The sequence below is a fragment of the Solanum tuberosum genome, unplaced genomic scaffold, assembly GCF_000226075.1.
Source record: "Solanum tuberosum cultivar DM 1-3 516 R44 unplaced genomic scaffold, SolTub_3.0 scf00068, whole genome shotgun sequence".
In the NCBI taxonomy this organism is placed as follows: Eukaryota; Viridiplantae; Streptophyta; class Magnoliopsida; order Solanales; family Solanaceae; genus Solanum; species Solanum tuberosum.
The window spans coordinates 562,736-574,061 of NW_006238994.1; positions in this window are offsets into that span (position 1 = coordinate 562,736).

Sequence of the window (11,326 nt, forward strand, 5' to 3'; positions counted from 1 at the left end):
TCAAATTCGATCCAATCCACCCATTTGGTGGCACTAGACTGATTATCTAACATTACAATCCGTATATGCAATGATGATAAGCAGATAGTAGTTCCATTCCTCGGGAATATTCCATCCAGATCCAGTGTATACCCTGTTAAATAATACTCTAATAAAATCAGATATTCGCAAATTGGGCGCCATCCAAAAAACAGTGTTGACTAGTATATAGTGATGAACATGATTGAACAAATTCAATGGTTATAAAAATGAACTCTTAATACCATATAATGTTATTGGATAAGATTAAAAACGACCATATAACTAAATTCTAACTTGTTTGGAATTGAAATTTAAGGTTGTGTTTGATACGAAGGAAAATGTTTTACCTAAAATAAGTGAATTCTTTACTTATTTTTTAGTGTTTGATAAATAACTAAAAAAGAAACATCTCAAGAGCATTTATATCACTATTAGAAACATACGTTTTTCGTCATAATTAATGAAAAACTTATGCTATAAAACGTAATTTTCTAAAGCACAGGAAAAATGCATGATGCTGAAATACTGAAAAGCTTCCTAATTTTTCTGTATGAAAACACTATGTATTATTTTTTTTTTTCTTAATTTTTCTATCAAAATATCTATAGAAATATAATTAACCACTAAACATTTTTCAATGAAAAGTTTCAATGGGAGAATAATGAATGTTTAGTAGTGTATGTAAGCTAGCAAAATATTATAAGGGTGAGGAGTGGGGGTGGCATGATCAAGATATATATGGGGGTTGGGGGACGTTAATGGATATAGAGGAGACCATAAGATTACCTATCAAACTTGTTTTCTCTACTTCTATTAGAAAGAAAAAAAAATTGTTTATGAAAATATTCTTACCAACCAAACAGAGAAAAATGTTTTCCTCCATACCAAACAGGGGCGGAGCCGGCATGTTTTGAAGAGGTTCATCTGAATCCCCTTCTATTACTCTCTCTATATATATATATATATAATTAATATTATTTTTTAGGTATATATAATAGATGTTGAACCCCTTTGACTAGTTTGTGTGTTTACTTCTTCAGATTTTGAACCCCTATTGAAAATCTTGATTCCGTCACTGACACCAAATACATATTCCTTAGTAGTTGTTGTTGATAATGTGAAGGTTCCTTCAAAATCAGAAGATACGATCTTTCCATGGATTTGTGGTATGGAATGAGAAGATACGATATTTGCATGAATAGGCCGGTGGCATGAAAGGATGAGAAGATACGATAATTCCATGGATTTGTGGTATGGAATGAGAAGATACGATATTTGCATGAATGGGCCGGTGGCATGAAAGGTAGCCATTGAAATGCATGTGAAGAAGTTTGAAAAAGTGTACAACTTTAAACCAGAATTTAGACTGCCCCAAAAAGGAAATACAAGAAGGAATATTTGAACGGACACCATCATGACAAAACTGACTATTACAATTTACATCCAATCAAGATTCCAATCAATATTAGTGACAGCAGATCTAAGATTTTTATCAACTGAGTTCAAAAACCTAAAATTTGAACTTGAAACTTTAAAAGAAATTTTAAACCTTCGAAATCACTAAACCAACTTCTAATCTTATTTTCATGAAATTCAAAATCTATATACATACATTTAAAAAAAGTTCTTATAGTGTAATGTTTACTGAGAGGGTTCGGGTGATCATCCTTACCCTCCTAGATTCGCCCCTGATGACTACCAAGTTCCAATTACTCCCAATGATCATGGCGGAGCTACATGAATGCAATGTATTGGGTAACACCAATATTTTGCCTATGACAAGGCCCACAAGGGACTAGAGTGGCATGAATTAGAGTTATGATCGAACATGACGTTTGCTTAGTGGACTTAGTTAAGAAATAAAATTACGTCTTTGCTATTAGCTATAACTTTTGACATGATGATAAGTGTTTGATCCTAACAAGTCGTATCAAAGTCAAGGTCATGAGTTTGATTCCCTAGAGCAACTTGCATGAGGTATGTGTTGGGTAACACCAACATCCTACCTTGGCCACTTGACCCTAACATAATGTAATAAAGAAAGTTTAGCTAAACTTCTTCATTGAAAAATTATATTGCATTATATATAATGTAATAAAGAAAGTTTAGCTAATCTTCTTCATTGAAAAATTATATTGCATTATATATAATGTAATAAAGAAAGTTGGGATAAGGGTCTGAAAAATCCCCTAACTTTGGTCGGATTTGCTGTTGCGATACTAAACTTTCATAAGGACCTATTACCTCCCTAGACTATTTAATACCATATTTTTACCCCCTGAACTATTTAATAGTGTATTTTAAAGGTATATATGTGCCCACGTGGACACACTACTATTTCTAATTTTGCATTATTTTTTATGTCCATGTGGGGAAAATATATATGTTTAAAATACGGTATTAAATAGTCTAGGGAGGTAATAGGTCCTTATGAAAGTTTAGTATCGCAACAGCAAATCCGACCCAAAAGTTGGGGTATTTTTCAGACCATTATCCCAAAGAAAGTTTAGCTAAACGTCTTCATCGAAAAAATTATATTGAAATATATGTGTAGAAAAAAATATTTGTGTGCATAAAATAAGATAATACTTATAATTGAGTCACAAAGGTTGTTTAAAATAAATTTATTTTAAGTCGTAAGGTAATTCTTTCTACTTGAGGAATATTTTCAAAATGAAAATGGGGCAGTAATAGAGACGAATTCATAATTTAAATTTAATGGAATCAATCAAAATAAATTATAAATTATTAATAATAACAATAACATATCCAAGGTAAAAGAATTATTATTTTTCTTGTTCATTGGCACAAAAAAATTCTTAGCATTGAATTTGTTATACTTCTAATTATTATGGATTCATCTCCAATACTAGTTGGAATTTTAATAAATTTTTACATATAAATTTATGTTTCGAATTGGAAATATTAATTCAAATGAACCCCGTGCCAAAGTGTTGTATCTGCCCTAGCCCCTAGGTATAAATGCAGAGCTTCAATGTCAATTGATGAGAATAGTACGATTGTACGAATAGATATACCAAATACTACAGTATATATACCTCAGGAATAGTTTTGTCTAGGGCTATCGTTTAGTTAGAGTACAAGTTATTCCGCTATTAGTTTTTATGAGACTAGTTATTCTAGGATTGTTATCCCACTTTTAATGTGAGATAAAAATAATACTACAATCTCAGGATGATTAATTTTGAGATAAGTTATCCCATAATTTATCTCAATCAAACATGGTATATAAATTCAACCTAAAATTAATCTAGAGATTAGTGTTTCATATTATCCCTTGTACCAAATGAGTCCTTAACACTTCTAGTCATATATATCAGGGTGCCTAGGGATGAATTTGCTCGGAAATTATGGAGCATGTGAATTTATGATCTCTTCGCCAATCTAAGTGTTTTATTTACATATTTTTCTAGAATTGATCTAATATTATTTGTTGTCATCATGCAACAAAGGAATTGAATGATGTACTTGATTTAATGTGAAATCTTTTAAGTGGTGCGCTTATACTTTAGAAATTCTAGATTCGTCTTTGTGCCAATGAGTACAAGAAAAACAAAGGCATGGTATATGCCAGTTAGTAGGGGTGTGCATTCGATTTTTCGGTTTGGTTTTTCACTATTCAGTTTGGAGTTTTCGGTTTTTGGTTTTGTAAAAGTGTAACCCAATCCGATCCAAAATAAATTTGATTTGGTTTGGTTTTCCTCTATTCGGTTTGGTTTTTTTCGGTTTGGTTATTCGGTTATGTCAATAATTAATAACATAACCAAAGTAATAATATTGAATCTCATAAATGTACTTTATAATATAAATCATAAGTAAAACTTAAAACACAATACTTATAATTATACCTATTATAGATGTTCAAATATAAAATATAAACGTAATCATGATGAAAGGCAATAACTAAAAAGGGACAAAAGTGGTTAACTCCAACTTAATTCTAAACCTAAACATTTATATACATTTATATATATATATATATATGTGTATATATATGCACACACACATAATTCGGGTTTTTTTGATTTTTTGGTTTTTATTTTTTAAAATCCAAAACCAAACCAAAAAAACAAACAAAATAATTTATTAATCCAAAACCAATACAAAAAAACCAAAAAACCAATCCAAACAAAATTCGGTTTGATTTGGTTTAATCTAAATAGTGCACACCCCTACCAGTTAGTGCAGGCAAAATGAGACCATATTTTGGTAACCCGTCCATATTTTAATGGGTTGAGTGAGTGACTTTTTACATAGGTAAAATTAGAGCCGTTAGAATGGGCTTAGCCCATGAGACCGGCCCAACCCAACCCGTTATTGGGGTAGGGTTGGGTTAGAATTTTTCAAGCCCATTTAAAATTAGGGCTTGTAATCCCGACCCATATAAGCCCTTGGCCCTTGAGGCTTGATTGGGCCGGATCGGGGTCAGCCCATGGGCCAAAACTTTTTATTTAAGGGTAACTTACAATAATCTCACTAGTATATAATTTAATTACTTAAATACACACTATGTTGTAATATTATGAATCTTATCAGATTTTGGTACGTCCAGATACACGTATCTCGAAATATATGGACTCAAAATTAGGTTAATTTGTTCTAGATACACTCTATCTAAGTAGATTTGCATGTATCTCAGATACATAGACAAATCTCGCATCCTCACTTCACTCGCATCTTGCTTGTCACTCTCTTATCTCACTCGCGTATCTGGTATGCGAGATACATGTTAATTACACTAGATTTTTTGCTAATGTTATTGAAACAACACCATTGTTCGCCATATTTGATTTGAAAATCTTCTCATTTTCTTGATGTTATAGAATTATAAGTTTGAAAAGAAAAAACTGGAAAAAAAAAGAAAAAAAAAGGGCAAGCCCGCCCCAGCCCTCGGCCCTTCTAGGGTTGGGCTGGGTTGAGAATTTTTAGGCCCTTCCAAATGAAAGGCCGGCCCTCCCTAGCCCTTCAAATTCCTTGGCCCTCGAGGCGTGGGCCGGGTGGGGCTAGGCTAGCCCTTTTTGACAGCTCTAGGTAAAATATGGGTTGATACCCATATTAAATCCATAAAAATATGGGTAAAATATGGATTAGCCAAATAAGTTAAGATTCTAACTTTTATTCACTCAAAAATCATGATATCACTAAGAAAAATTGTAACTTTTCTTCCTTTTTATGTTCTTCTACAGAACTAATTAGTTTTCTTTATAATTGAAAAGGTGAAGTCTTTGGCCCACCAAAAATATATTTTTTAAATGTACATTTCTTTTGTTAATTATAATTATATTTTTATATTTGTTTAATTTTATATTGGATAATAAATAATAGTGTAAAATAAGCAAATCATGTACTCCATTAGTGTTTGTCATTGCTTAAGCCTTAAAGTGCATTAAGCATGTTTTAGTCCTAAATGCAACTATTCATTTACTTTGAAATTAAAAATATTTTTCCCTTGTTATTACATAAATTTATTTTATATTGAAAAGTTAGGATTTTTTTTTTTACTTTTATGATACAATAAAACTAAATGAAGCATTTTCAACATTTTTCATCTAAAAAAAGACTAAAATATTTTCTCCCTGTTGAATTCTTAAGTAGAGTGTGCTCTAAGGGGCCTGATCTCTGAGCTAATACACACGAAAAATCAATAAATTTTAGTAATTTCTAACAAAGGGCCTCTAAATTCGGAAATGGGAGTTAAAAAAATTGTGTGAGTATATGTGGTGGTTCCCCAACTTAATACCGAGGTACTCATGAAGTTTTTTCAGAAAAAAATTTAAGGTGCTCCAAGGCGCCAAATCAATGGGAACACACGAAAAATCTATGAATTTGCGTAATTCCTAAAAAAAAAAAGGGCATGTAAACGCAAAAATAGTCATTGAAAAAATGATGTGAGTATACGTGGCGGTTCCCCAACTCAGTACGGAGGTCCTCATAAGTTTTTTCAGAAAAAAAAATTTGATGCTCGAAGGCGCAAGATCCATGGGCTAATACATATGCAAAATCGATGAATTTGTGTAATTCCTAAAAAAAGGGAATGAATGCGGAAATGGTGGTTAAAAAAATGGTGTGGTATATGTGATTGTTCCCCAACTCAATACAGAGGTTTTCATGAAGTTTTTTCAGAAATATTTTTTGGGTGCTCCAAGGCACCAAATCTATGGGCTAATAGATATGAAAAATTGATGATTTTGCGTAATTCCTAAAATAAGGGCCTATAAATGCAGAAATGGGTGATACAAAAATGGTATGAGTATACATAGTGGTTCCCCAACTCAATATGGAGTTCCTCGTGAAGTTTTTTTGAAAAAGTTTTTTGGGTGCTTCGAGGCACCAAATCCGTTGGCTAATACACACGAAAAATTGATGAATTTGCGTAATTCCTAAAAAAAGGCATGTAAACACAGAAATTGGCGTTAAAAAATGGTGTGAGTACATGTGGTGGTTCCCCAACTCAATATGGAGTTCCTCGTGAAGTTTTTTTGAAAAAGTTTTTTGGGTGCTTCGAGGCACCAAATCCGTTGGCTAATACACACGAAAAATTGATGAATTTGCGTAATTCCTAAAAAAAGGCATGTAAACACAGAAATTGGCGTTAAAAAATGGTGTGAGTACATGTGGTGGTTCCCCAACTCAATACGAAAGTCCTTAAGAAACTTTTTCAAAAAAAAATTGGGTCCTACGAGGTGCCAGATCCATGGCTAATACACACGAGAATCAATGAATTTGCGTAATTCCTAAAAATGGGCATGTTAATGCAAAAATGACGTTAAAAAATGATGTGAGTATATGTGGTAGTTCCCCAACTCAATACGTACATCCTCATGAAGTTCTTTTAGAAATCTTTTTGGGTGTTCGAGGCGCCAAATCTAGGAGCTAATACACACGACAAATTGATTATGTTGCGTAATTCCTAAAAAGGGCATGTAAATGCAGAAATGGGCATTAAAAAAATTGTGTGAATATATGTGTTGGTTCCTTAACTCAAAATAGAGGTCCTTGTGAAGTTTTTTCAGAAAATTTCTTTGGATGCTCTGAGGTGCTAGATCAATGGGCTAATAAAAAATCTATTAATTTGCGTATTAATAAAAAAGTTCTTGTCAATGCGGAAATCAGCATTAAAAAATGTTTCGTGAATAGCCGGGACATTGAGAAATATCCAAAAAGGCATTTCAGGAATCTGCTTGATCCTATCAAAAAAATTGTGTGAGTATACGTTGTGGTTCCCCAACTCAATACGGAGGTCCTCATGAAGTTTTTTAAGAAAAAAAATTTGGATACTCCGAAGCGCTAAATCCATAGTCTAATAAACATGAAAAATCTATGAATTTGCGTAATTTCTAAAAAGGGGCATGTAAACGCGGAAATGGGCGTTATAAAAATCGTGTGACTATACGTGGTGGTTGCCAACTCAATACGGAGGTTCTTAGAACTTTTCTCAGAAAAAATTTTTGGGTGCTCGGAGGCACCAGATCCATGGGCTAATACACACGAAAAATTGATGAATTTACATAAATCCTAAAAATGGCCTATAAATGCGCAAACGAGGGTTAAAAATAGTGTTAGTATACGTAGTGGTTCCCCAACTCAATACGGAGGTTCTTAGAACTTTTCTCAGAAAAAATTTTTGGGTGCTCGGAGGCACCAGATCCATGGGCTAATACACACGAAAAATTGATGAATTTACATAAATCCTAAAAATGGCCTATAAATGCGCAAACGAGGGTTAAAAATAGTGTTAGTATACGTAGTGGTTCCCCAACTCAATACAGAGGTACTCATGAAGATTTTTTATAAAAAAAAAAATTGGATGCTCCGAGACACCAGTTCAATGGACTAATACAGACGAAAATTTGATGAATTTGCATACGTCCTAAAAAAAGGGGTTCTAAATGTGAAAATTGGCGTTAAAAATGGTGTGAGTATACATAGTGGTTCCCAACTCAATATAAAGGTCCTCATGAAGTTTTTTGAGAAAAAACTTTTGGGTGCTTCAAGGTACCAGATGCATGGGCTAATACACACGTAAAATCGATGAAATTGCGCAATTCCTAAAAAATAGCTTGTAAATGTGGAAATGAGTGTTAAAAAAATGATGAGAGTTTACGTGGTGGTTCTCCAACTCAATACTGAGGTCCTCATGAAGTTTTTTTTCAGAAAATATTTTTGGATGCTTGATGCGTCAGATCCATGGGCTAATACACATGAAAAATCGATAAATTTGCGTAATTCCATAAAAATGGCCTGTAAATGCGGAAATGGGGTTAAAAAATGGTGTGAGTATACGCGGTGGTTCCCCAATTCAATACAAAGGTCCTCATGAAGTTTTTTCAGAAAAAAAATTAGTGGCTTTAAGGCACCAGATCCATGGGCTAATACACACGAAAAATAGATGAATTTGCATAATTTCTAAAAAAATGGCTTGTAAATGCGGAAATGGACGTTAAAAAATGGTGTGAGTATATGTGTTGGTTCCCCAACTCAATACTGAGGCACCATATCTATGGGGTAATACACTTGAATAATCGAGGAATTTGTATAATTCCTAAAAAAGGGTCTGTGAATACGGAAATTGACGTTAAAAAAATTGTGGTTGTTCCCCAACTCAATACGGAGGTCCTTATGAAGCTTTTTCAGAAAAACTTGTGTGTGCTTCGAGGCGTCAGATCCATGGTCTATTTATACACACGAAAAATTGATGAATTTGCGTAATTTCTAAAAACTGGCCTATAAATACGGAAAAGGGTGTTAAAAAAATGGTGTCAGTATACGTGGTGGTTCCCCAACTCATATAGAGGTCCTCATGAAGTTTTTCAGAAAAGATGTTTATATTCTCCTAGGTGCCAGATCCATAGGCTAATGCACGATGAATTTGTGTAATTCCTAAAAAAGGGCCAGTAAATGTAGAAATTGGCGTTAAAAATGGTGTGAGTATACGTTGTGGTTCTCCAACTCAATAGAGAGGTCCTCATGAAGTTTTTTAAGAAAGAGCTTTTGGGTCGAGGTGTCAGATCCTTGTGCTAATACATACTAAAAAATAGATGGATTTGTGTAATTCCTAAATAAAGGGTCTGTAAATGCGAAAATGGGAATAAAAAATTGTGGTGACTAGACTTTGTGGTTCCCCAACTCAATACGGTGATCATCATGAAGTTTTTTCAGAAAAACTTTTTGGTTGCTCTGAGGCGCCAGATCTATGGGCTAATCCACATAAAAATTGATGAATTGCATAATTCCTAGCAAAAGATTTGTAAATACGGAAATGGGCATTAAAAAAAGTGTGAGTATAGGTAGTGATTCCCTAACTCAATACAGAGGTCCTCATAAAGTTTTTTCGGAAAAAAAATTTAAGTACTCTGAGGCGCCAGATTCATGGGCTAATAATAATACACACGAAAAATGAATTTAAGAAATTCCTAAAAATGGCCTGTAAATGTGCAAATGTGCATTAAAAAAATTGTGTGAGTATACGTGTATACGTGGCGGTTCCACAATTCAATACGGTGGTCCTCATGAAGTTTTTTCAGAAAAAACATTTTGGATGCTCCGAGGCGCCTGATCCATGGGCTAATCCACATAAAAAATCGATATGACTTTGCGTAATTCCTATAAAAGGACTTGTATAGGAAATGGGCTTTAAAAACGGTGTAAGTATACTTGGTTGTTCCAAACTCAATACTGAGGTTTTCATTAAGTTTTTTTCAGAAAATTTTTTTGTGTGCTTTGAGGAGCCAAATTTATGGGCTAATTAACGCATGAAAGAATGATGAATTTGCGTAATTCCTAAAAAAAGAGCTTGTAAATGTGGAAATGGGCGTTAAAAATGGTGTGAGTATACGTGGTGGTTCCCCATCTCAATACGAAGGTCCTCATGAAATTTTTTGAGAAAAAACTTTTGGGTGCTCTGAGGCGCCAGATCCATGGGTTAATACACACAAAAAATCAATGAATTTGCGTAATTCCTAAAAAAGGGCATGTAAATGCGAAAATGGGCGTTAAAAAACAGTGTGAGTATACGTGGTGGTTCCCCAACTCAATACGAAGGTTCAAAAAGTTTTTTCAGAAAAAGTTTTAGGGTGCTCCAAGGCGCCAGAACTGTGGGCTACTACACATGAAAAATTGATGAATTTGCGTAATTCCTAAAAAAAGCTTGTAAATACGAAAATGGATGTTAAAAAATGGTGTGAGTATATGTGGTGGTTCCCCAATTCAATAAGGAGGTCCTCATGAATTTTTTTTCAGAAATTTTTTTGGGTGCTCCGAGACGCTAGATTCATGGGCTAATACACACGAAAAATCAATGAATTTGCGTAATTCCTAAAAAAGAGCCTGCAAATGCGGAAATGGACATTAAAAATAATGTCAATATACCTGGTGATTTCCCAACTCAATATGGAGGTCTTTATTAAGTTTTTTAAGAAAAAGTTTTTAGGTGCTCCGAGGCGCCAGATTCATGGCCTAAAAAAGAGTTTGTAAATGAGGAAATGAACGTTAAAAAATGGTGTGAGTATATGTGGTGGTTCCTCAACTCAATACAGAAGTCCTCATGAAGTTTTTTCAGAAAAAACTTTTGGGTGCTCTAAGGCGCTAAATCCATTGGCTAACATAAGAAAAATTGATGAATTTGTGAAATTCCCAAAAAAAAAGGTTTGTAAATGCAGAAATGAGCGTTAAAAAAATGGTGTGAGTATACGTGGTGGTTCCCCAACTTAATATGGAGGTCCTCGTGAAGTTATAAATTTTTTGGGTGCTTTGAGGCACCAGATCCATGGGCTAATACATACAAAAAATTGATGAATTTGCGTAATTCCTAAAAAGGGCCTCGAAATGCAGAATTGAGCGTTAAAAATGGTGTGAGTATACATGGTGGTTCCCCAACTCAATACGAAGGTCTTCATGAAGTTTTTTTAGAATTTTTTTTTGGGTGCTTCGAGGCACCAGATCCATAAGCTAATACATACGAAAAAATTATGAATTTGCGTTATTCCTAAAAAAAATTGTAAATGCGGAAATGGGCGTTAAAATAATGGTGTGAGTATACATGGTAGTTCCTTAACTCAATACGGAGGTCCTCATGATGTTTTTTCAGAAAAAAAGTTTGGGTGGTCGAGGGCGCCATATCCATGGGCTAATACACATGAAAAATCGATGAATTTGCATAATTTGTAAAAAAAAAGGCCTGTAAATGTAGAAATGGGTGTTAAAAAATGGTGCGAGTATATGTGGTGGTTCCCCAACACAATACGGAGGTCCTCATGAAGTGTTTTCAGAAGAAAAAAAAATTGGG